The sequence below is a fragment of the Arvicanthis niloticus genome, chromosome 24, assembly GCF_011762505.2.
Source record: "Arvicanthis niloticus isolate mArvNil1 chromosome 24, mArvNil1.pat.X, whole genome shotgun sequence".
Taxonomy (NCBI): Eukaryota; Metazoa; Chordata; class Mammalia; order Rodentia; family Muridae; genus Arvicanthis; species Arvicanthis niloticus.
Genome location: NC_133432.1, coordinates 34,317,702 through 34,345,574, shown reverse-complemented (window position 1 = coordinate 34,345,574; position 27,873 = coordinate 34,317,702). Strand labels below are relative to the sequence as shown.

Here is a 27,873-nt window from a genome sequence, read left to right as displayed (position 1 = left end):
TTGGGAGGTGTCGGAGGTAGAAGGTTTGGAAGTTCAAGGTCAGGTTCTCTCTCTCTCTCTCTCTCTCTCTCTCTCTCTCTCTCTCTCTCTCTCACACACACACACACACACACACACACACACCCCAAGACAGACAGACAGACAGACCCTAGAATTGAACTAGGGGAAGGGTATAGGAGGTAGGAGTCAGTGTTTAGTGAAATTCTGTTTCAAAAGATGAAGAGCTTTCTATGGATGACAGAGCAACGGATGCACAACAGAATGAATATGTTTGTGCCAGGGGACTAGTCACTTGGAAACGGCTTCAATGGCAGGCTCCCCCCACCCTATGGTGTCAGCTCTAGTGCCTTGCACATGAGGACAACACTGTCTCTGGCCTCCATCCCCAGTCCCTAGATGGCACTTTTTACAACATATATATTTTACCTTTTTTTTTTTTTTTTAAAGAGGACTTTGGCTGGGGGTGGGGGAGAGCATGCAAGCGAGCAATGTGATCATTTTAATTTCTAAAATGATTCCCCCCAAACCGCATGTGTGTGTCTATGTGTGTTCCGTCACGAGTGAGCAGACCTGGGGAAGCCAGAAGAGGGTGGTGGACCCCCCAGGAGATGGAATTACAGGCAGTGAAAGCACTGGTGCTCAGTTCTGAACCCAGGTCCTCTGGAAAAGCAGCGAGCGCTCGAAACTGCTGAGCCATCGCTCCAGCCCCTCCTTTCTAGCCATTAAAACTAGGGTTCGTTCGTTCGTTTGTTTGTTTGTTTTTCAAGACAGGGTTTCTGTGTGTAGCCCTGGCTGTCCTGGAACTCACTCTGTAAACCAGGCTGGCCTCGAACTCAGAAATCCACCTGCCTCTGTCTCCCAAGTGCTGGCTGGGATCAAGGGCATGCGCCACCACTGCCCGGCACAACTACCATTCTTAAATTACAACATATTCTTTACAATGTTGCAGATATCAGTGTATGCATGTGTGCTCTCCTGTATACATATATGTGTGTGCATGCTTGTGTGTGTGCTCCTATGTGTATATGTGTGAGTGTGTCTGTGTGAATGTCTGTGTGTGAGTGTATGTGTGTGTAAGTGTGTGTGTGCACGCACGCGTAGACTAGAGGTCAACGCTGGGTATCTTTTTTAATCTCTTCACTTTATCTCTTGAAACAGTCTCTCACCAGACTGATCCTGAAGCTCACCAATTCAGGTAGACTGGCTGAGCAGCAAGCCCCAAGGATCCTGCCTCCGCCCCACCCATCCCCGGGATTACAGGCATAGGGCATCTTTTAAATCATGCCCATCTTTTAAATGGATGCTGAGGATCTGAACTCGCCCCAAGCTTGCCTAGCAAGCACTTTACCAACTGAAGCCACAGGCTCCAGAGAATGAACAGCCCGAAAAGGGAGCCCGCAGCACAGCTCTCAGCCAGCAGGTCTCAGAGAGAAACCCGGATGAGATGGGTCCACACCAGGCTTCTGCTGCAGCTGGAATCCATCCAAGTCGGGGAGACAGGGGTAGGGAGCGCTGATACCCAAGGGCCTGGAGCAATTGTGAGGACTTTGATTCTTAATCTGAGTCACAAGGGCAGTCAGGCGGCTTTGTGCAGAACATCAGATCGTTTTCTCTACAAAGTAGCAAAGGAAAGATCCCGGCGCTCTGTTCCCAGGGTCCACGGGAGCTCGAAACCCGAGAGTTATTTTCCTTTGATGTTGAGTCAAACCAGGAACAAGAGCCTCCTGGAGGAGAGCTGGGGAAGGGGTCACCGGTGTTAAGGAAACTTTATAAAAACTGAATAGGGCATTTAGCTCACGTGACTAATTTCTCAGCTAAAGGCTCTGTTAAACTTGGGAGCGTCTAAGATAACAAACAACCCTGCACTTCAGGAGGATTTGAGGCCAGATCTAACCAGAGCCGGAACTACAATGGGAGCATGCCTGCTTATGCAAGATGAATGGCGAGCTGGGTCACTGTGCCTCTAAAGTCTTCTATGTATAGCCAAATAATGAGGCACATGTTAAAAGGCTAAACACCAGCTTATAGGATGATAGGTGGGTACAGATGCTAGCCACTAAACCTGATAACCTAAGTTTGATCCTCAGAACCCACACAGTGAAAGAAGAGAAAGGACTCTGGAAACATTCTCCTCTGACCCCCCACATGTGTGCTGTGGCAAATGTCCGTACACACACTCCCAAAAGCTGTCTGCTGACCTCCATACACACGGCGTGGCACCCATGTGTCCACACTCATAGACGTACACTTCATATGCACACTCAGTAATAATAAGTAAAATAGCTAAGTAGCAAAAGTAGCAGATGTATATCAACAAAAGAATGGGTAAAGAAAGTGCGTAGTCATGTGGGCTCTACAGAGCAAGTACCGTATCAGTCAGGATTACACAGAGAAACCCTGCCTCAAAAACCTAAAATAAGCTTTCTCCTGAACCAGGCGGCCTCAGCCGTGAGCAAGCAATGACCAAGATTAAGGCTCGGACCTGCGCCGCAAGAAGAAGGAGGAGCTGTTGAAACAACTGGATGATCTGAAGGTGGAACTCTCCCAGCTTCGCTGTCCCCGGGGCCAAGCTCTCCAGGATACGAGTCGTACGTCTATCGCCTGTGTCCTCACTGTCATTAACCAGACTCAAAAAGAAAACCTCAGGAAATTCTACAAGGGCAAGATGTACAAGCCCCTGGACCCATGCGCCGCCGGCTCACCAAGCACGAAGAGAAGCTGAAGACCAAGAAGCAGCAGCAGAAGGAACGGCTGTACCCACTGCACAAGTATGCAGGCAAGGCATATGACAATAAAGTGCAAGACTGACTGGCAAGCCGGGCGGTGGTGGCACACGCCTTTAATCCCAGCACTTGGGAGGCAGAGGCAGGCGGAGGCTATACAGAGAAACCCTGTCTCGAAAAAATCAAAAAAAAAAAAAAAAACAAAAAAACCAACTGACTGGCAAAAAAACCAAACAAACAAAAAAACAAAAACCTCCTATAATAATAATAATAATAATAATAATAATAATAATAATATATATATATATATATAGTTTTAAGGTAAAGAAGAGGAGGAGAAAAGGGGCGGGGAGAAGACAGAGGGGAGAAAACGTACAAGGATGAGGGAGAGGGTGAAGTGGGGGGAAAGGGATGTGATGGTTTCAACAAGAGATGTCTCCATAGTCTCAGGCTTATGAGCACATGGTCCCCAGTTGATGGTGGTGCACGCCTTTGATCCCAGCACTGGGGAGGCGGGTGAGTTCAAGGCCAGCCTGGTCTACACAGCAAGCTGTAGGACAGCCAGGGCTACACAGAGAGAAGGTATCTCAGATAGATAGATAGATAGATAGATAGATAGATAGATAGATAGATAGATAGGGCGGGACTAGAATTATGGGTCTGTGGCTCAGAGCAGCACTGCTCCCGCAGAAAGGCCAGGCTTGGTCTCCAGCACCCTCATGACATCTTACAAACACCTGTGACTCCAGTTCCAGGGGGTATGATGCCTCTTCTCATCTCCATGGGTTCCTGCATGCACGTGGTGCACAGACATACACCCAAATAAGTACTTTAAACAAAGTAAAAATAAAAGTTTCTTCATATGGTAACCAAAAATAAAACTTATTTTTTTTAATAAAAAAATAAAAGGAGATAAGGGCTCAACCACAAAGGGTGCTTGCTGACAAGCCTTCCAGCCCAGAGTTCAACTCCTGGAACCCACACAAAGGTAGAAGGGGAAGAAGTGTCAGGGTCGTCCTCTGATTTCCAAGTGTGTGGCCAGGGTACACATACATTCATGCACCCAGTAATTCTTTTTTTTTTTTTTTTTTTTTAGTGGGGTTTTTGTTTGGTTTGGTTTGGGGGCTTTTAAGACAGGGTCTCTCTGTGTATCACTGGTTGGTCTGGAATTTGATGTGTAGACCAGGCTGACTTTAGACTCACAGAGATCTACTACCTACCTTTGTCCTGGGAAAAGAGGCATGCAATACCACACTAGCACAATTTGTTTTGAAAATGGAGAATTTGAATCAAAAGGGATTTGGGCAATTTCCTAGATCTGGGTTTGTTGAATTACTGTATTTTGAGGGACTTTTATTCTTGTAGGATTTATGTTTGTGGCCCGTGTTTGGAATACATTGTGTTCTCTTTAACATCAGAAAATTACATAAGGTCATTGTCACTTTGGGGACCTCCCTAGAATTGTCTTTCAAACCCTGCAAGATGTTTGTTTTATTTGGCGCATTCTCTAACTCTTATTGTATAAACTGTACCAGTGGCTCAAAGCTCAGTCATTATAATAACTGGAAATACTTAAGGAAAGCACAGACAGCCAAATCCCAGCCACCTCCCACCTCCCACCTCCCACCTCCCACCTCCCACCTCCCACCTCCCACCTCCCCACCCCCACTCCCGTCATCTGACCAGCAAAGCTGGGTGAACCTCAGCAGTCTGTGACTTTCTGACATCCCAAAGAGCTCACAGATTAAGCCTACTCTGTGAAATGGTGGTATATACAGATGTCCCCTGTCTTTTATTTTGTTTTGAAACAAGGTCTCCAGAAAATTGAATTATTTTCCAGGGGTTTATGGGGTTTGTTTTTTTTTTTTTTTTTCCCTTCAAATTTGACTTAGCATGTGTGTTTCTGTGCGCACAGTCATCTGTATGATGTATGTTACATTCCACGAGCACATCTGCCTTGTGTTGTGCACATTGGAGTTCAGAGGATGACCCTGTGGGGTCAGCCATCTCCTTCCTCATTCATGTGAGCTCCAGGGATGGAAATCAGGTCCTCTGATTCCCAGGCCAAGCACTTTACCCACTGAGCTATCCAGCCTGCCCTTATGTTTTCTTCACTACGTTTCTGTCACATGAAAAAAATGTCACAAAATGCAAGGGGATGTAAGGGTGGTCCATCTACCTATAATCCTAGCCCTCAGGAGTGAGAGATAAGAGGATTGGTTGCCCATGAGTTTGAGACCAGCGTGGTCTACATAGTGAGTTCCAAGCCAGCCAAGAATAAAGGGTGAAACTCTGTCCCCCCAAAACAAGCAAGCAAGCAAACAAAATGAGATGCAGGGGTGGGCCTGTGAGAACACCTGAAGACTTAAGACCTAAGTTCAAGTCCTAGGACCCACATGATGGAAGGCAAGAACCAGCTCCCTCAAATTGTCCTCTGACCTCCACACATGTGTGCTTAAACACGCACACATATACACACATATAATAAGTAGATATAATGTTTTCAAAAAAGATAAAGGTATTCCAGTTATGTAATGTTTGCCTACATGTATGTATGTGTACCCCTGGCATGTCAGGTACCCATGAAGATCAGGAAAAGGCATCAAATCCTCTCGAACTGGAGTTACAGGTAGTTGTGAGCTGCCATGTAGATGCTGGGTGCTCTGGAGGAGCAGCCAGTGCTCTTAACCACTGAAACCACCGAGATGCTGGAAATGAAACCCACAGCTTCAAGCATGCTAGATACTGCTCTACAGAGGAGCCAGCCCCAGCCCCTTTCGCCTTTTATTTTGCAACTATTTATTTACTTTTAGTTACTTATTTATTCATGTTTATTTAATGTCTCACCAAGGTAACTCCAGCGGCTGTGAACTCCCTCTGTGGCTCAGGAAAAGCCTTGGATTTGTAATCTCTCGCCTGGGCCTCCTGGCTGCCAGAATTACCAGTCTGTAAAAGCAGGCCTGGCTATGAGTACCACTTTTTAATTTCAGTGTTGGACAACAGTTAAAGTGAGCACTCTTCCACTGAGCCATACTCCCAACTCATAAAGTTTTTTGTTTGTTTCTTTATTTGTTTGGTATTTCAAGACAGGGTTTCTCTGTGCAGCCCTGGCTGTCCTGGAACTCACTCTGTAGACCAGGCTGGCCCTGAACTCTGAGATCCGCCTGCCTCTGTCTCCCAAGTGCTGGGACTAAATGTGCCCACCACCACTGCCCGGCACATGAGGTTATTTTAACAGTGTTCAATCTCACAGCAAATCTCCCAGTTATGATGGAGGAAAGTCAGCGACCTCCTCCCAGCCCACAGCGGAGTTGCCCGATGCTTCCAGCCTTAATTGTCCATTCCCGGAAAAGGGCAGGGTTGGACGAGCTGTCTGGGAGGGAAGTAGACCTCCTAGGGCTCTCAGAGATTATTAAACAATCCCATTGACTTTTCATTCCAGTCCTTACAGTATTTGTAGCCCAGCATATTTTGCATACTTCAGATTCTCATAACTACTCATCATGAGTCACTCTCCTGATGTGAGCCTGCATACGCTTGGGTTCCTGTGCGGGGTATTCACGCATGTGAGCACATCACACAGGTGGAGACCGTGGGCATTTATGTCTTCCTTTACTGTTTTCTGACACTGTGTAGACCAGGCTGGCCTGTCAGCCTCTGCTTACTGAGTGCTTGAATTAAAGGCTTATACTACCATATCCTGGACCTACTGTGTGTGTGTGTGTGTGTGGCGTTTAATGTTAACTTTTTATTTATAATTGTTCTTATTTTATGTTTATGGGTACTTTCCTGTATATATGTATGCGCACCACCATGCATATCTGGTGTCCACAGAAGTCAGAAGACATCGGATCCCCTGGGACTGCATGGTAGGGAGACTCCATGTTGATGTTGGGGAACTGAAGCCCAGTGCTTTCCAAGAGCAGCCAGTGCTCTTAACCAACAAGCCATCTCTTCAGCCCCCTTTCCACCTTATTTCTTGAGACAAAATTTCTCATAGAATCTAGAGCTCTCCCAAGGACCCTCCAGACCCCACCTCCCTACAGTGGGATAAAAGGCCCACGAACAGGTCAGGCTTTTACATGAATGGATGCCGTGGACCCACACTTTGATCTTCATGCTAGCACAGCAGGCTTTTCACCAACCAAACATCTTCCAGTCGCCCCTTTTTATTACATTTACAATTATTTCCCGCCGGGCAGTGGTGGTGGGCACATTTAGTTCCAGCACTCAGGAGACAGAGGTAAGCAGATCTCGGAATTCAAGGCCAGCCTGGTCTATAGAGTGAGTTCCAGGACGGCCAAGGCTATACAGAGAAACACTGTCTCAAAAAAAAAAAAAAAACAAAACCAAAGAAAAACAAAAACAAAATTATTTCCCATGCACATGTGTCCCAGAGCACATGTGGAGACCAGAGGATAACCTGCAGGAGTTAAGTTCTCTGTGGGTCCCCAGCACTAAACTCAGGTCAGCAGACTTGGTGGCCAGTGTTTTTTACTAGCTAAATCATCTCAACAGCTCTGTGTCTGTGTGTGTGTGTGTGTGTGTGTGTGTGTGTGTGTGTGTGTGTGTGTGTGCGCGCGCACGTGCGTGTTTCTAAGATTGGGTTTAATGTAGCCCAGGATGGAGTCTGACTTCTTATGTAGCTGGGGCTAACCTTGAACTCCTGGCCCTTCTGCCTCTACTTCCCTAATGTTGGGATTTTAGGTACACATCCCAGGTCCACCTTAGTCATTTTTCGGTGAACAGTCCACCGGCGTTCGTATTTCACAAGTATAAGCAGCAGTGAGTAGCGCTATCTGACCACCTCTAGAATGCCGTCATCTTTTCCAAGTGAAACTAGGTCTCCATCAAGTCCTACTGTGGAAGCAGGGAGGCGGCTCAGAAAGTAAAAAGCTCAGACCTTTCAGTGTGTTCCTGTCCTCACCGCAGCTGTTGGTTTCTGCCGAGTAACAAGTCTTAGAGGAAGCCTTGGCTTTGTGGTTTTTAAAGATCAGAAAGATGAAACAATGCAGATGGGACCCACTATGGCAATGCACCGAATTCAACTTACACTCTCTGGCGGCACTGTGATGTCATGGGGGGGTGGGCGTGGGGGGTACATACTGAGCCAGAAAGGAGAAGAATCCCACTGCGAAAGGATCACAGTGTTCATCCCTACTCACTACAGGAAACACCCAGTGGTGAAAGTTTCACCGGGCTTGCTTCTGGATGAGAATCTACAAGCGACTCAGATTTACACAGTTCTTTGGGGATTGTGAAAACCACTTCCAACAGTACTGAGCCAGGAGCAGAGGCTGAAGTCACTACCGGAGACTGATCAATTGATTCAGCAGTCGATAAAGATACAGATAATTGATAGATAGATAGATAGATAGATAGATAGATAGATGATAGGTTGATAGATGATAGATAGATAGATAGAGAGAGATAGAGAGATGATAGATAGGTAGGTAGATGATAGATAGATGATAGATAGATAGATAGATGATAGATAATAGATAGATAGATAGATAGATAGATAATAGATAGGTAGGTAGATAGATAGATGATAGATAGATAGATAGATAGATAGATAGATAGATGATAGATAGGTATGATGTTCTGCATCTATAATCCCAGCATTCCCACAGCAAGATGGGAGGCAAAGACAGAAGAATCAATCGGATCATGAAGGCTAGCCACCCTACAGTACGCTGTCCCCAGGTCAACCTGCTAAACTCTGCCTCAACAAAGTAGGAGAGAACCAACTCTTCAGAGTTGCCCTCTGACCTCTGGCCATGATACACACGCATATCAGGACATGTGTGTACTTTGTTCACACACACAATAAATAAAATAAATTTTTTTTTAAAAAAATTAATAAACCTGCCATCAAGGAGCCGGAGCGATGACTCAGTGATTTAAAAAAAGCATTGGCTGCTCTGCCAGAGAACCTGGGTTTGGTTCCTCATCCACATGGTGGCTCACAAGGATCCTTGATGCTAGCTCCAAGGGATTAGATGTCCTCTTCCAGCACAGACACGTGGGTGGCACACAGATGTGGAATTAGACAGAACACCCATCCACATAACATGAAAATAAATAAAATCTTTAACAACTTCAGGATTTGGAGAGATGGCCTAGGGGTTAAGAGCATGCACTGCTCTGGCAGAAGATCTGGGTTTGGTTCCCAGCACCTACATGGCAGCTCAGAATCCTTAACGCTACCCTTAACCCTAGTTCCAGGGACTCAGACTCTCTCTTCTGCACCTACAATGACACACTCACATACCCCTGGACACTAATGTACATAAACGGTTTAGAATAAAATAAATCTAAGAAGAAACCCATTGGCATCTTTTAAAATCAATTTTACACATTTTCAAAGGGAAACAATGTTCACTTATGGCTTTTGGAAAGAAAGCCAGACTCAGAGTCTATGGAAACTGGGATTAAAACCGTGGGGAATCAGGATGCATGCTTTATAGGCACACAGAAATGAAACCCATCCCTTGACCTAAACCAACTTCTGTATAAGGTTAACCCAAAGAAGTCAGAAGGCTAGTTAATTTGCTATTTATCTCTTTCAGTTCTGAAGATGAAACTCCATGCTTTGTGTATGCTAGTTAAATCCTAGAACACTCAATGGGGCATTTTAAGCTAAGTACTATCACTGAACTATGTCACTAGGGGAGAGTAGGCAGATGCTCTACCACTGAGCCACACCCCTGCCCCTCACTGGGGGATTCTAGACAGGGGCTCTACCACTGAGCCACACCCCAGCCCCTCACTGGGGGATTCTAGGCAGATGCTCTACCACTGAGCCACACCCCTGCCCCTCACTGGGGGATTCTAGGCAGGGGCTCTACCACTGAGCCACACCCCAGCCCCTCACTGGGGGATTCTAGGCAGGGGCTCTACCACTGAGCCACTCCCCAGCCCCTCACTGGGGGATTCTAGGCAGATGCTCTACCACAGAATTATGCCTATAAACACCTTCCATTTTTTTCTTTTTGCTTGAGACAGAGTCTCAATCAGAGCACAGGATTACCTTGAGTTTACTATGTTTCTTGTACCGCTCTCTAAGCCCAGAACTTCCTCCCTCAGCCTCCTTGGTGCTACAGCTACAGGCCTGCAGTACCACACCAAGCATTGCTGCCTCTCCCCACTTCCTTTGGTTTATCGAAAGAGGGGTTCTCTGTGTAGCCCTGGCTGTCCTGGAACTCACTGTGCTGGCCGTGAACTCAGCCGTCTTCCTGCTCCTGCCTCCCAAGCACTCAGATCAAAAGCTTGTGCCAACTCTATCCAGAGCACAGAGGCTCTACCTCTTAAATCAGACTTGGGAAAAGGGTGTGGAATGGCAGGCAGTTTGGGCTCAGGTGGGTTCTGTTTATCATTGAAAAGGTTAACTTTCTGCTTAAAAACAGAAAATTGCGTTCTAGCAGGGGAACTCAATCCTCACGGCGGCTCACAGCCATGCTCACTTTTCTGTCTCTGCTCCGCTCAGAGCAGTGAATCTATCGCCTGCATTTCCCACGTTGGAGCTATTTAGCAACTGGCTATTTTTGCTAATCTTTTGGATTAGTCTTTGAACTGCTAGAGAATCACCGCCTTAAAAAGGAAATGTTTCTGCCTTAGAACTTCTACTCTGGTGGAATAAGCGTGATCAGTCCAAAAAAAAAAAAAAAAAAAAAAAAAAAAAGTTGTGTAAGTAGCCAATGGCTTACCTCAAAATGGGTCCCAGTGGCTAAAAATAAGCCCTTAAGAAACAGCAAAGCATAGGCCAGGCACAATGAGACCAACAGACCCTTCTGGAGTTGAGGAATCTTGAGGCCCAAAGACTGACCAGCTCTTAGCTTACTTTGATCTAGTACAAAGACTAAAGCTGATGTTGATATATTGTATATATGAAGCAAAATGTTACCCTGCCCCTTAAAAGTATGTTCAGTTATAACATGCCACTCAAAAGGAAATACAGGCTGGGTGATGTGGCTCAGAAGTACACTGCCTGCCTAGAATCCCCCAGTGAGGGGCTGGGGTGTGGCTCAGTGGTAGAGCCCCTGCCTAGAATCCCCCAGTGAGGGGCTAGGGTGTGGCTCAGTGGTAGAGCCCCTGCCTAGAATCCCCCAGTGAGGGGCTGGGGTGTGGCTCAGTGGTAGAGCCCCTGCCTAGAATCCCCCAGTGAGGGGCTGGGGTGTGGCTCAGTGGTAGAGCCCCTGCCTAGAATCCCCCAGTGAGGGGCTGGGGTGTGGCTCAGAGGTAGAGCCCCTGCCTAGAATCCCCCAGTGAGGGGCTGGGGTGTGGCTCAGTGGTAGAGCCCCTGCCTAGAATCCCCCATTGAGGGGCTGGGGTATGGCTCAGTGGTAGAGCCCCTGCCTAGAATCCCCAAGGGAGGGGCTGGGGTGTGGCTCAGTGGATATAGTACTGTCAGGGTCTGGCAGTACATGCCTCTGACCCCAACCCTTAGGAGGTAGAGGTGGGAAGATCAAGAGTTCAAGTCAAGCTTCAGCTACATAGCAAATGTCAGGCCAGCCTGGGCTACAAAAGATCCCTTCTCAGTAACAAAAACCACACAACTCAATGCCTTTTCATATGCACATAGAGTTGTGCAAACATCATTACTGTCACTACCCTCGATTTTAGGATACTTTCATCACCCCCCCCCAAAAAAAATCCCCTGAACATCTTACTCATCTTCCCCATAGTCCTCTGAACCTTGCCCCAGTCCCTGGCAACCACTGTCCCATTTGCTGTCTGTGTAGTCACTTTGTCTGACATTTCATATGAGCACAATTATGCAATCAGTGACCTTTGTGTCTAGCCTCTTGACATGCTTCCAAAATTCATGGGAGTGGTAGCACGTATGAATTCCTCATTCTTACTAGGTATCAAATTTGGGGACTCATCCTGCTGGGCAACCCACTGATCCATAACCTGAATCCCACTTCCCTCAGTGTGTGTGTGTGTGTGTGTGTGTGTGTGTGTGTGTGTGTCTGACTGTCTGTCTGTCTGTCTGTCTGTCTTACTCACACACATCTGCATATGCAGGCCAGAGCTTGGCCTCAGGTGTTGTTCCCAGGGCTGTATCTACATTGTTTGTGGTCAAGATGGCTAGGCTGGCTGGCCACTTAGCCCCAGGGATCCTCCTGTCTGCCTCTCTAGTGCACCACCACACCTGGCTTTTGCATACAGGTTCTAGGGCTCAAGCTTAGGTCCCCAGGCTTGTGCGGCAAGTGCTTGACTGACCTACCCTAGCTCCCCGCCATTTCTTTATACACTTCTTCCTTTGCAGGTTCTGAAGACCCAACCCCAGGTCTCACACATGTTGGCCAAGCTCTCTACCACAGAATGACATCCTCTAGCCAGAGTAGGTGGCTTAACTAACTAACAAGCATTTGGGGCTGGGGAGATGCCTCAGCAGTCAAGAGCACTGGCCACTTTTACAAAAGAACTGAGTTTGAGTCCCAGACCCTACATGGCGGCTCCCAACCATTGTAACTCCTATTCCAGGTGATCTGATGGCCTCTTCTGGCCTCCACAGGTACCAGGCATGCACACGGATGCACAGGCATACCTACAGGCAAAACATCCACATGCACATAGAACAAGATCACAGAACACAGCCGTTTGTTTCTCACCGCTCTGGGGGGCAGAAAGCTCCAAGATCAAGGAGCCGACGGGACGGCTCTGCAGTTGAGAGCACTTCCTGCCAAAGGACTCAGGTTAGGCTCCCAGCACCCACACTGGGCAGCTCACAGTGTTCTGTAACTCCAGATCACAGAGTCTTGTGTGGAACTCTCTGTTTCCCCATGCAGTAACAACCCCTACATTCCCACCAACATCGTCCCAGGGCTCCAATTTCTTTACATCTTCCTCCAAGCTTCCCATGACTCGGGTGATTGCCAGTCTAGTACATGCAATCTGCACGTCCCTAGGGGCCAGATGCTGAATGCTGTTTCGATTGAGCTGGTCGCAGATGTGACTCATCTCTTGTTCCCCATTCATGCTGAAAGGGCAAGGGTGAGTTTGGCAGTTCAGATCTCCCCTCCCTGGATGGCTCCACGTTTTTACAAACTTGAGGATGTCTTCCTGACCCTCAAGATTACGGAAGGGGAAGAGACCAAATCAGCATGTGTCTATTATGTGGATTTGACCTTGGTCTTCTCACTTAATCTTAGCATTGACTCTGGGAGAATGATAACACAATATCTGTGTATGTGCACATGCACGCAGGTATGAGTGTGTAGGTGCATGTATGTGGTGTGTGTGTGTGTGTGTGTGTGTGTGTGTGTGTGTGTTACAGTGAATGGAACACAGGCCTTTGCATATGCTAGGCAGAGTCTCTGAGCCTGAGCCACACCCCAGCCTCTCACTGGGGGATTCTAGGCAGGGGCTCTACCACTGAGCCACACTCCCAGTATAAGGGTCTCTGTGCTGGCTAATTTTATGTCAGCTTGACACAAGCTAGAGTCATTTTAGAAGAGGGAACCTCAATTGAGAAAATGTCCACACTAGACTGGCCTGTGGGCAAGCCTGTGGTACATTTTCTTGATTGATGACTGATATGGGAGAGTCTTGCTCATTGTGGTGGCATAACCCCTGGGCTGGTGGTCCTGGGTTGGTGGTCCTGGGTTCTATAAGAAAACAGGCTGAGAAAGCCAGTAAGTAACATCCCTTCATGGCCTCTCCATCAGCTCTTGCCTCCTGGTTACTGCCCTGTGTGAGTCCCTGCCCTGACTTCCTTTAGTGGTGGACTGTGATGTGCAACTATTGGCTGAAGTAAACCCTTCCCTTCCCATAATGCTTTTGGTCATTGTGTTTTATCACAGCAGTAGAAACCCTATCTAAGACAAGTCTCCTTACGCAGCCTAGAGTGGCTTCAAATGTGTGATCCTCCTGCCTAGAGACATACATCATTACAGACATGTGCCACCGTACCTGGTACAGCCTGGACTTTGCAAATGAGGAAACCACAGTCAGACCACTGAAGTAGCTGCTGCTGAGTGGTCAGCTGAGACTGACCCCAGGGGTAAATGTCTGGCTACTTTGTGATCTTGCCCCCAGGGATCCCTGCAGTAACAACGTAGGAGTTGACAGTCTTGAGTCTGTGTGACACATTCTCACATGTGGTCATTTGGATGTTATTAGTCTCTAAAGGCTAATAACCTTTATGTATTGGACAGTTGGTCTCCAGAATAGCAGCAGTGGGAAGTGGCACATGCTTTTACACTGGGTCTAGTGAGAGGTCCCTGGATCATACAACAGACCCTTCAGGTGTCATTTCCTGTGAGGAACTAAACACTGAAAGATAGGAGACCCCAACCTGTAGACATATAGAATCTATAGATCCATGGGGTATTGCCATGGTCACCTTTGTCACTCTAACACAACCTAGAAACACCTGGGATGAGTCTTTGTTTGTTTCAGTTTTGTTCAAAACAAGGTTTCACTGTCTAGTCCTGGCTGTCCTGGAACTCACAGAAACCCACCTGCCTCTGCCTTCTGAATGTCTCCACCCAGCTGAGACAAGAATCTTAAGGAGGGATTGTATACCTTGGGTTGATCTGTGGCCATGTCTGTGAAGGACTGTCTTAAGTTAATTGATGTGGGAAGACCTAGTCCAGTATAGGCGGCAGCATCCCCTAGGCCCTGAGCTGTGCTATGAGTGCAAGAATCAAGGTGAGCACAGGAAGCAAACAAGCTTTCATTTTTCACCCTAAATCTTCCCAGTAATCCGCTGTTTGATTTGGTAGAAAACCCCCACTTAGTAGCTAAAACAATGAATGGATAGTTTCTCCATTTGTCATCATAAGTAAGTGGAGCATTGCTTATATTAGAATTTATAATGAGGTCCAACAAGACGGCTCAGCTGGTTAAAAGTGCTTTCCACCAAGCCTGAAGACCTGAGTCGGATGCCCCAGACTCACACACCTGAAGAGAACTGACCCAGCAATTGTCCTGTGATTTCCACATGTGCCTCCCACACCCGAACACATAAAACAAACAAAAAAAACAAAAAAACAGTATTTATTTATTTATTTATTTATTTTGGTTTTTCGAGACAGGGTTTCTCTGTGTAGCCCTGGCTGTCCTGGAACTCACTTTGTAGACCAGGCTGGCCTCGAACTCAGAAATCCGCCTGCCTCTGCTTCCTAAATGCTGGGATTAAAGGCATGCTCCACCACTGCCTGGAAAAACAGAATTTATAATGCATCACTTGAAGCATCAAAGAGAAAATGGCTTCTAAGGGGGTTAGAGAAAAGGAGGGGGACCAGTTGAACAGGGTGGGAGGGCTCAGGAAGGGTAACGGTAATAGGAGGTGGTGGGAAACATGACCCAAGTAAAATGGTACCTATGCATGAAAGTGGCATGAGGGTCAAGTGTGTGGTTCAGGTCCCAGGGTGTTTGCCAAGTATGCATGAAGTCCTGGGTTCGAATCCCAATACCACATGAAATGGATCTGCTCATCCTCATCCACATAGTAAGTTTTAGGCAAACATGGGCTACATGAGAGCCTGTGGGTAGGTGCTGGGGAGACGAAAGAACTATTCTGGTGGTGTACTTTTTTTTTTCAATATCGAAAGCTTTTTTATTAACAGTAAGGTCCAGGGTTAGTTTTTATAGCCTTATTGGCCCTTTGGCCTCTGGCACACTCCGACTTCCAGCCCTTGGAACGGATATAGGGTTTGATGTGGCTGTGTGGGGTTCCTGGCCTTGCCAAAACGCTGGTGGTCTTGTACATTTTTAATTCCAGCACTCAGGAAGCAGGCACAGGCAGATCTCTGTGAATTTCTGGCCAGCCTGATCTATATAGAGCTCCAGGACAGCCACAGTGAGAGTATCTCAGAAAGAGAAAGAGAAAGAGGGAGAGAGAAGGAAGAGGAAGTTAATAAAATAAAACTAGACTCTCATTAGTCTCAATGATTTTTCCACATTATATGTATGTGTGAGGTGTGTGTGTGTGTGAGATATGTGTATGTGAGTTGTAAGGTGTGTGTGTGAGGTATGAGGCGTGGGGGGTGTGAGGCGTGTGTGTGTGTGAAGTGTGTGTGTGTGTGTGAGTGAGGTGTGAGGCATGCGTGTGGGGGTGTGAGGCATGTGTGTGTGTGAGGTGTGTGTGAGGTGTGAGGCATGTGTGTGTGTGAGGTGTGTGTGAGGTGTGAGGCATGTGTGGGGGGGTGTGAGGTGTGTGTTTCCATACTCACCTATGCTAGGTATTCATTCTACCACTGAGCCACACCCCAGACCTTTGTTCATTCTGTGTGCGTGTATCTGCGTGACTGTATGTGTGTGTATGTATAGGTGCCTTGGAGGACAAGAAGGAATTGGAGTTTACAGGCAGTGTGAGCCACCTGATGTGGGTGCTGGAAATGTAATTCCAGTTCTCCTGATAGAGCTTCATCCTCTTAGCCAGAGAGCCATCTCTCCAGTCCCCTGTGTGTGTGTTGACACAGAGATCCCAAGCACTTCTGCCCAGGCTGGCCTTGAGTTCACAGCAGTTTCCCTGTCTGAGCTTCAGAGTGATGGGACCACAGGCAGTGAATCAAAGAGACCCTGTGGACAAGGTGGACAATGGACAATGAAGATTGATCCCCAAGGGTATCCTCTGATCTCCACACATGGACTAAGGCATAAGAGCACCTGCACACATGCGTGCACACACACAACACACACACACACACTCACTCACACATGCTTACAACTTTTTTGTTTGTTTTTGAGACAGGGTTTCTCCGTGTAGCCCTGACTGTCCCAGACTCACATTGTAGACCAGGCTAGCCTTAAACTCACACAGAGATCTGCCTGTTTCTGCCTCTGGAGTGCTGGGATCAAAGGAGTGAGCCACCACATCTGGACTATACACTCCTAATGTTTAAAAAGAGCATAGGTTATAAATCTGCACTTGTGCCAGATCCCACATCGAGGGAACACTGAATGTGGCTGTGGTTGACATCAACTTGACAGAATCCAGCATCACTGGAAGATGGACCTCTGGGCATGCTGGTGGGGGATGAGCTTAATAACGCTAATTAATGCCGGGCAGTGGTAGTGCATATCTTTAGTCCCAGCACTAGGGAGGCAGAGGCAGGTAGGTAGGTCTCTGAATTCCAGACCAACCTGGTCTACAGAGTGAGTTCCAGGACAACCAGGGCTACACAGGAAAACCTTCTCTTGAAAAAAACAGATAGATAGATAGATAGATAGATAGATAGATAGATAGATAGATAGATAGATATAATGATAATGATAAGTGTGGGAAGAACCAGCTTAATTGTGGGCCAAACCATTTCCTAGGCAGGGGATCCTGCATAAGCTGGAGAAAGCAGGCTGAGTCTCCTACACATGTACTGAGTCTTCTTCTAAGAATGTTAAAGTGGCCAGCTGCTTATTGCTTTCCCACCATAACAGACTATACCTCAAATCAGGACCTAAAATAAAACCCTTTTTCTAACTTTCCTTTGTCAGAGTATTTTATTATAGCATCAAGAAAAGAAACTACAGCTAGAGAGATGGCTCAGCAGTTAAGAGCACTGTCCGCTCTTCCAGAGGGCCATGTTTATTTCCCAGCGACCACATGGTGGCTCAAACCTACCTGTTAATCCAGTTACATTGGGGATTCAGTGGCCCTTTGTAGTCTCCAAGGATACCATGCATGCATACAGTACATAGACATATATGAACGCAAAACATCCATACATATAAAATAAATTAAAGAGAAGAAACAGGCTAGAAGGAAATCAGCAGCTGAGAGCACGGGCTTTTTCCGAGGACTCAGGTTGGGTTCCCATTGCCTGTTGTCAGGCATGACTGTCATATCTCCAGTGCTACTAGATCTAACACCCTTTCTGACCTCCAAGAAGTTCAGACACACACATGACACACATACATACATACATACATACATACATACATACACACACACACACACACACACACACACACATATATACATGCATGCATACACATTACAAACAAACCTTTAGAAAAAAAGAAAGAAAAAAGGGCTAAGACACTGTGCACCAAAACCAAATAAAACCCGTGTGGAGTAGTTGGGGCTGGTGTGATAGAAGCCTCCACCCAAAAAGCCGGACACAGAGTTAGCAAGTGTGTGTAAGCCTCTTGCAACATCTGGACGCCTCCCAGCCTGGAGAACAGTCTCAGGCTTTCCACGCAGCTGTATGTTAACAACCGATTTCCTTCCGAGCGTGCAGAGACAGGAGATGGTCTCCGGTCTCCTTCATCTGTTTATCTTTAGAGCCTGGCACAAAAACAAAACATTCCCTAGAAAACCAAGACGACTACCGTAGGCTAGTCCAAGACCTGAGCTGTCTGTTCCACTTTGGCTGTACAATTCCCATTCACACAGGAGGCAAGCCAGCCAAAGGCTGTTGCCGGCTCTAATCTTGTTCGAAGTTTTTTGTTTTTGATTGAGACATGGGTCTCACTCTATAACCTAGGCTGACTCCTAACTCACCGTGTAGTCAAGGCTGGCTTTTACTCCTTGAGACTCCCAAATTTTGGGATTATAGAAGTAAGCCACCATGTGCCACTTCTGCTCTGATCACAGGGAAATTAATGTGTTCCTAATGATGGGTGACCTCATTGTTTATGGGAACCTTGCAGAACCCAGGACAGGGTCCAAGCAGATGGGAAGCACCATTGCTAATATTTGTGCTGAGTTTGTTTATAAAGTGGACACACCCTGAAGCATCCAAATCTAGTAATGTTAACATCTTCTTCCTTTTTGTGGGGGTAGGGGGTAGGGTCCTACTATGTGTCCCAAGCTGACCTCGAACTCACATCTCCCGCTTCATCAGTCCTCTCCAGTACTGTGATGACCAGTGTGTATCTTTGTGCTGGATGTGGACAGCATCCTGACCTACCCTAACCTGACATGCTTTAGGAGAGCAGATTTGGTTCCAGGGACAGCATGAGAGCATAATCCTAGGATTCCGGCACTTGGAAGCTGCAAGTAGTGGGAACAATGCCAGTCTTGGCTGTGTAGAGTCTGAGGCCTGCCGGAGCTACATAAGCTCTCAGAACAATGAGATTGGACTGGGGCTGGAGAGATGGCTCAGCCGGTAAGAGAGAATACTGCTCTTGCCAAGGACCCAAGTTCAGTTCCTGCACCCACACTGGGCAGCTCACAACCGCCTGTAACTCCAGTTCCAGAGGATTTAAAACCCCTTGCTTCTACGAGCACCTGCACTCAGCTGCATGTAGCCATGCACAGACACACACTGAATAAATCTCAGTCGACTATGTCTGTGATCAACTAATGCCCAAGCACCTGGGCATGTCTATAGGGGTTTTATTGATTGCACCATTTGAGGCTTCACCTTCTGGTGGCATCTCCACAGAAAAGAACATGTAAGAATGAAGCTTTTGCATTTTGCCTGCTTGTCCTCACTCTTGTGGGCAAGTTCATCTACTCTGCTGCTGAGGCACTCCTTCACTGGTACTAGAATGGACTTCTATGGGATTCCAGCATAGATTGAAGACCAGGAGTTCTCTAGGAATCCACTGGGACTCCAGCAACAGATTAGAGCTGCTGAGATATCAGTCTTATGAACTGAACAACGACTGGATTCTTGGTCTTTCCATCAGGAGACAGCCATTTGAGGGACTACTCAGATCTCAGCCTGAAAGCCACTCTAAAAATATCCCCTTTACAAAAAGTAGACACACATCCACATGTACAACCATTCCATTAGTTCTGTTCCTTTAGAACCCTAATTACACACACACACACACACACACACACACTTGAAAGTAAATCTTTTTTTTTTAAATTTTTTTTATGAAAGTAAATCTTTAAAAAGAAAAGAATATACTGTGCTTTTAGACTGATCTTTTAAAAGCCCTTCTAGGAGCTGGGAGATGATCCCATAAGTCCTTGCTATGCACGCACGAGGACTTAAGCTAGAATCCTAAGCACTCACATCAAAGCTGGGCATGACCTTGCACACCTGCAACCCTGGCTCTGGGGAGGCAGAGACAGGAGGATACCTGGGACTTGCTGGTCAGCCAGCCTATCAGAATCAGTAAGCTCCAGGTTCAGTGACAAACCTGCCTTGAATAAGCAGAGAGAGGCTCAGCAGTGGTGGCCACCTTTGGGAGGCAGAGGTAGATGGATCTCTGAGTTGAAGGCTAGCCTGGTCCACAGAGCAAGTTCCAGGACAGCCAGGGCTACACAGAGGAACCCTGTCTTGAAAGCCAAAACAAAGAAAACAAAAATGGAGAGTGATTAAGAAAGAGAATGTGCTTTGTCCTCCAATATACACATACACAGGATACACACATACTCATCATACACACACAAACACACACAAAATATATACATATAAATATACATATACACACGTGTACATCACACACATACATGTACATTATACACACATATACATCATACCCACACAAACATATATACACACACATACATAAACATACATATACATCATATACACACATACATATACATCATACACACACATACATATATATATATACCACACACAAATATATACATACAAACACAAAAATATACATATACACAAACATACATACACAAATACACAGACACAAACATATACACACAAACACATACACACATACATAAACATACATACACACGTATACATCACACACATATATATACATCATACATGCCAAACACAGACACGCATATACACATAAACACACATACACATATAGATATACAAACATTCACACACACAAACATACACAGAAATACACATTCACATATCACACACAGTAGAAAAAAAAAACAATGATAGAGAAGGAAAAGAAAAAAGTCACCTTCTAACCCAGCCCTAATATTCTTCAGCAGAGTGGGACTGAAAAGGAAAGCCCATCCCTGCCCAATTCCATCTCCAGGGAACCTCACAGGCCGGGCGGAAAACGCTCACTTCCTGCCTCTGACTATTAGATGCATTATGTCACATGGGGAATGCTCCAAATCCTATTTATGGGAAAAGAAGTAATATTGGATGGAGGCAAAGAGGAAGGCCAAGCCCCGCCTGGAGCTGGAAGATGCCCAAGGGTGCCTTGAGAAGCCTTGCCGTCCTGGAGGTTCCAGGGGGACAGCCTGCCTCCCTGACTTGGGCATCGGCTCTCATATTTTGAGTCTCCAGTGGCTCTTGTGGGGGACAGGACAGGATGTTCTCATGAATCATCCTAAATTTGATGAGCAGTCCTAGAACCAATGCCAAGGTCAAGTTTTAAACCTGAATATGGATTTCATCTGGAGTGCATTGAGGGTAGCTAGCTCTGCCACTGCAAGTTGTGCGTTTGGGCTGCAGAAGAATGAAGAACAGTGTTTCAGATGCTGGGAGCACAGGCCTGGAATATCACAGAATATCCCAGTGATTCACTGTGGGCGTGGCTCAGCAGTAGAGTCCTAGCCTAGCATGAACAGGATGGAATGTAGGCATTAAAGAAGTCCACGAGGCTGGGAAGGTTTGGTTCCCAGCACCCATGTTGGGTGGCTCACAACTGTCTGTGACTCCTGCTCCAGGGATCCAATGCCCTCTTCTGGCCACCACAAGCACCTACACTCGCATGCACAGAGCCAACACACACACACACACACACACGTTTTAAGATAATAAAATGAGAAAGAAGGAAAAAGGGAAAGGGGAAAAAGGAAATGTTTCAAAAGCTATATGATAAAAAGAGGCTTTGGAAACATCTGACATTGCACAAGAAATTTGCTTAGGATTTAAGACTATATATTTTGAGATACACAAACTAATATAAAATCAAGGCAGAGAGAATGTTACTCGCAGTATGTCCTAGGGACCCAGGACTGGGTTAATCAACCCTTTTCATCTTTGACCCAAGGAAAATCATACACAAAGGGTGCTGTGTGGCTCAGTTGCTGGAGTGCTTGCTTAATTTGTCAAAAGTCCTGGGTCCTGTCCCAAGTACAACATAAACACAGCATGCAGTTCCACAGCTGTAACCCCAGCACTCAGGGGACAGAAGAACAGAAGTTTAAGGTCATTCTCGGCCACGTAGTGAGTTCAAGGTCAGCCTATGTCACCTGAGACCCTGAGAAAATAATTGTTAATTACCTTATGAAGAATGTGGCGGCATACACCTGTAATCCGTGCTCAGGAGGCTGAGGCAGGAGGAGCACAGTTCTGGGACAGCTTGGGCTACACAAGACCCTGTCTGAAAAGAAACTGGGATGGGGGGAGGGGAGCTCAGAGGGTTAAGGTAATTTTAACTAAGACTAAGGATCTAAGTTCAAGTCTCAGGACCCATATGGTAAAAGAGAAGCTACTTCAACCCTGCTTTGCTGTTGTTTGAGTTTGGTTTGCTTGTTGTTTTTTTTGTTTGTTTGTTTGTTTGTTTTTGTTTTTGTTTTGAGACAGGGTTTCTTCCTGGCTGTCCTGGAACTTACTCTGTAGACCACGCTGGCCTCGAACACACAGAGATCTATTTACCTCTGCCTCTCAAGTACTGGCATTAAAGAAGTGTGCCTGGCTTTTTTTGTTGTTTTATTTTGTTATTGATACCTAGTCTGACTGTGTAGCCCTGGCTGTCCTGGATCTCACTCTGTAGACCAGGCTGGCCTTGAACTCATAAGAGATCCACCTGTCTATACCTCCTGATACTGGTATATGCACCACAACCCACAGCCTGGGAATTTGCTTTCTAATTCTATATTATACCTGTGTTCCCTTGCCAGCATGCAAGTGTGTGCACGAATGCACACACGTACATCCACACGTTAAATGTGATTAAAATGTAAACTTCTTCGTAGAGCTATGAACAGTGTAGTGCAAAGACACCAATTTCTAGAATAAATTCCTTCCAAGTTTTGTGATCTTGCAGAACATATCAGGAGAGTTTTGAATATCGCATGCGAGACCCAAGCATAGGACAGGAAATAGCTACCCTGGGAATTGTTCTGTAACAGGCTAAAACAGAAATATTTAACAAAGAGAAAGCCTGGAGTTTATCCCAGCAAACTGCTTTATTTGAACAAATCCTAAGTGGTGCTCAAAACATCTCTAAGATACTAAATAGCTTGCAAGCTATTTATATGTACTTGATTATCCCAATTTATCATTAAACATTTCTTCTTGACAGATCTACCAAAATGCACAAGGAATCACGGCAATTCATTGGAATTAAAAGAAAATAGCAGGCCACAACCTTTTACACTTATTTAACTGTTTATTATTTTGGGGTGCACACATACCTGTGCCCCAGCATCCATGTGGATATGGAAGAGAACAACTTTGGGGAGACAGTCTTCTCTCTCCACCATGGGGGTTCTGAGGATCAAACCTAGTTTGTCAGCCTTGGTGGCAAACCAGTTTACCCTCTGAGCCATATTCCCAGAGCTTAGGAATATTTCATTAAGGGCCATAGCGATGGCTCAGTGGTTGAGAGTGATAGTGGCAGTTCCAGAGGATTGACTGCAGTGTGGTCCCAATGCTTTTATCAAGTGGCTTACAATGACTCCAACTCCAGCTGCAGCAGATCTGACACCTCTGGCCTCGGTGGCATCTGCACAGCTCACATGCACACACACACACACACAAAAATAAAAGTATTTCTCAAAAGAGGTCATACAGTAAGTCAAGATGGCAGAGTCAATTCAGAATAATCTATGAGAATTATGAATCTATTTCATTGTCTCATTTCTTACACAAAATAGGTTTTTAACTTATAGCAAATTGTTCTATATGTAATCCACTTCCTTATATTTGAATAAATAATCAAAACTATATAAAAATCTAGTGCTTAGCCGGGCAGTGGTGGCGCACGCCTTTAATCCCAGCACTTGGGAGGCAGAGGCAGGTGGATTTCTGAGTTCAAGGCCAGCCTAGTCTACAGAGTGAGTTCCTGGACAGGCAGGGCTACATAGAAAAACTCTGTCTCAAAAACCAAAAAAAAAAAAAAAAAAAAAAAAAAGAAAGAAAGAAAGAAAGAAAAAAAAAAAAAAAAAAAAAAAAAAAAAGAAATCTAGTGCTTAATGATCTCCCTTCTCAAGTATCTATGTACACCGGGGCTGCAGATGTGTCCCAGGAGGCTGGCTGCCTAGTATCCACAGGGCCCTGGGTTCAACCTTCAGCAATGGATACATGCACACACAATTTGATGCACAGCACGGGCCATGTAGCCTTATGGATTGTAACCTGAAGTATAAAAAATACAAATGGAAAACTGATCAAATGTCAATTAAAACCTGGACATGGGGCTGGTGAGATGGTTCAGCAGATAAAAACACTGTCTTGCAAGCCTAAAGACCTGCATCTGATCCCTGGAACTCACGATGTAGACCAGGCTGGCCTTGAACTAATAGATATCCACCTGCCTCCGCCTTTCAAGTGCTGGGATTAAAGGCATGGACCACCATCACACAGCTTCAAAATACTCTTAAAAAAAATTTTTTTTTAAAAGCCATACATGAAGATGTATGCTTGTAATCCCAGCACCCAGGTGGGGGAAGCGGGGTAGCCAAGAGTTCTAGGCCAGCCTGGGCTATACAGTGGGTTCAATGTACAGGTCAGTCAGAGCTACATATCGAGTTTGTATAGAAAAAGAGTGTGTGTGTGTGTGTGTGTGTGTGAGAGAGAGAGAGAGAGAGAGAGAGAGAGAGAGAGAGAGAGAGAATTTCATTATATATATTTTGAATGAATAAAATGTGTTTAATAGAAGAGGGGGGAGACAAGAGGGAGGAAGGGAAGAAGACAGAAACAGAGACAAAGAGACCTCAATAAACTAACCACCACAAAAAGGAAAGGCTTTGGAAAGCAGCTCACTTGCCTGGGTGGACATGTGGCTCCCTCTTCTGGCAGGTCTAGTCCTTACATGCAGAGACACAGGAAGTTTGTCTTCCTAGCTCCAAATGAAGGACCTTCCTTGATCCACACTGCCTTTCACGGGTATCACAAGCACTGTGACTTCCTGCATTTCCCCTTCGTGTTAGACTTTTCCATCGAAATCTTTGTGAGACGCTGAAGAACAAAACCACTAAGACAAACACCTGTCCTCCAAAACAACGTGTGAGTTGCTGTGTCTTGAATGCAATGGCTCCTGCGTGCTACCCAAAGACCCCAAAACAATTTTTAAAAACAACTATGCCTGCTCAATGTGCTGGCACACACTTTCAACCCCAGGCCTTGGGAGAGAGAAGTATGTGCCAACCTCATCTACATAGTGAGTTCCAAGCCAGCAGAGGGGTTTTGTTGTTGTTGTTGCTTTTAAGGTCTTAGGGAGCTGCCTCAGTGGTTAGGAGCACTGGCTGCTCTTCCAGAGGACCTGAGTTCAGTCCGCAGCACCTACCTGGAGGCTTACAACTCTCTGTAACTCCAGACCCAAGGAGTCTCATGCCTGTCTGGCCTTTGTAGGCACCATTATTGGAGACATAAGGAGTTGGAACCCAGTCTGTACTGTATGAGACCCAGCCTCAAAAACATGGTGTCTTTATGGGCTTCATAAAGCAAGACTATAGAGTTCACAAAGTTCTCTGGCCTATGAACTTTATCTTTCCTAAACAAACAACTTTGAAAATAACGTGTACTGGTGATGACTCAGCAAGTAACAGGTGCTTGCCACCAAGCCTGAGTTCATACAGGATGGGTTCTACTCTGTGCAATGGATGTACATGTGTGTGTACATACACACGCACACATACACACACACACACACAACCTGCAATGAAAAAACTTTTATGAAAACGTTATTTATTTAGAGACACGGTTACTACGTGGTCTTGGCTAGCCTTCAACTATACAGACCAGACTGGCCTCAAATTCAGAGATCCACCTGCCTGTCTCTCACATGCCTGGCTTCCTTCCTCAAATTTTTACTACACAAATATACAGCTCTTTAATGAAAGGTTAAACCTGAAGTACAAACTAAAGACCTCTTGAGTTTTGATAACACACACACACACACACACACACACACACACACACACACAAACACAGAGTGATCTCCACATTAGCACTGTAACACATCCACACACATCCACAAAGTAAATGTCTAACAACAACAAAAATGTTAAATACTTGTGGGGTTGAAGAGATGTCTCAGAGGTTAAGAGCACTGGCTGCTCTTCCAGAGGTCCCGAGTTCAATTCCCAGCAACCACATGGTGGCTCACAACCATCTGTAATGGGATCTGATGCCCTCTTGTGGTATGCATGGAGACAGAGCACTCATACATACACATTATGCATCTATGTAGTATTATATATAAAATATTATAATCTATAACACAAATCTTTAAAATACTTGCATATAAATGTGATTTGGTTTTATATACTGGCACAAGCCATGTTATTATACAACTTAAGTGTGAAACCCTGGATACTCCAATTTATAGGCTGATTGCTCTGACCCAACAAAACAGAATTGCACTGCGAGATTCTCTCTACATCCATTGTATTACTTATTCACATACTATTTGTGCATGGAGGTCGGAGGACAACTGGCAGGAACTGGTTCTCACCTTCCACCGTGTGAACTCGGGCTGTCAAGCTCGCTGGCGAGTGTCTTCGCCCACTGAGCACTCCTACCAGTCCAATTCACACGCGCGTTTAACTTACTCCTCATAGCTGTGAGCCACCACGAGGGCTTCAAGACCTCATCATTCGCCCTAATTGTTTTAAAGAAAGAAAATCACGCTTCCAGGTGTGAATAGCAAGCCCAACGTTTTCTACTTGGCATAGTTGCTAAACTTAATCGTTCAGTCCTTCACAGCAGCAACTGTAGGGGGTGGGGAGCTGCACTGAAACCTAGCATGCATGCGGGCCGCCTTGTGACTCATCCCCAGCATCACATAAACTAGGTGTGACGGTGCATGCCGCAGTCCCAGCCCTCAGGAGGTAAGGGGTAAGCTGAAGGTCATCCACAGCTGCATACAGCCAAGTCTAAGGCCAGGCAAAGCTATATGTTCCATGGAAACCTCACCTGAGGGACAAAAAGGATAGCCTTGTCACATAGCTCAGGTTGGCCTCATAAATGAAACAAACTCATAAATGAAACCTTCTGCTTCAAAAGTGCTAGGATTACAGGTGTTCACCAGTCAGCCAGTTCTGAAGCACCGTATTTCTGTACTATTTGTCTCAAATATTTATATTAAAGGCCTTCTTTGAAGTCACCTGTCTGTTTTTGTTTTGTACTGCTTCTGAATGCTGGGATTACAGGTGTGAGCCACCATGCCCAGATTTCTTGGTATTTTGAGATAGTCTCACTATATAGCCCAGGCTAGCCCTAATCTCTAAACGATTCTGTGTCTCTGCCTTCCAAGTGCTGGGATCACAAGTGTGTGCTGCCGTATACAACCAGAGATGATTGCTTGACAGGGCCTCTGCGCACCCAGAGATGCACATGGGAATGCTTATGCACAGATGTGTGTAGGACATGTCAGCCTTGGATGTCACTCTCTTCCACAGCCATTCACCTCTTTTCTGACAGGCTCTGTCATTGGCCTGGAGTTTACCATTAAGGCTAGATCGACTGGCCAACAAGCTCCAGGGACTCTACCATACACAAACAGACACACAGACACACAGACGCACAGACACAGACACAGACAGACACACACACACACACACAGAGCCCACTCCCCTATGCTGGGATTGTAAACAACTGCAGCTACACTGGGCTGTCCTAAGTGGGTTCCAGGACTCAAGCTCAGGTTAAGCTTGCACAGAGAACAGGCTCCCGTGTCTCTAGCCCCTTAGTTTGTTTCCTGGGACAGACTTGCTTTGTAATCCAAGTTGGCCTAGCACTCAATTCATAAACCAGGCTGTGTTTGAACTCATGAATCAGAAGCAGAGGCTAGCCTGAAATTCACGTCTCAGGTCTCCCGAGTGCTGGGTGTATGCTACAATAACCAGCCATAGTGCACTATTCCAGAACCTGGAGAGAGAAAAGGGGACAAGAGCTCAAGAAGGAAGGAGGAGGAAAAGGAGGAAGAGGAGGAGGAAGAGGAGGAGGAGGAGGAGGAGGAGGAGGAAAAGGAGGAAGAGGAGGAGGAGGAGGAGGAGGAGGAGGAGGAGGAGGAGGAGGAGGAGGAGGAGGAGGAGGAGGAGAAGGGGGACGAAGACTTCAAATCCATGTGTTAGTTTTTTTTTTTCTTCAAGCTGGTTCTTAAGTCTTCAGCAGCAGCCTTTCTC

At 46.0% G+C, this 27,873-nt stretch overlaps 1 protein-coding gene and 1 pseudogene across 1 annotated transcript in view; one reads left to right on the top strand and one right to left on the bottom strand.

Annotated features, from left to right (window-relative positions):
- The window catches only part of Smim10l3 (small integral membrane protein 10 like 3), a 135,910-nt gene that overhangs the window by 94,114 nt on the left and 13,923 nt on the right, over positions 1-27,873 (bottom strand). The gene's annotated exons all lie outside the window — the stretch shown is intronic.
- Positions 2,345-2,808, top strand: LOC143437500 (large ribosomal subunit protein uL29 pseudogene; annotated as a pseudogene).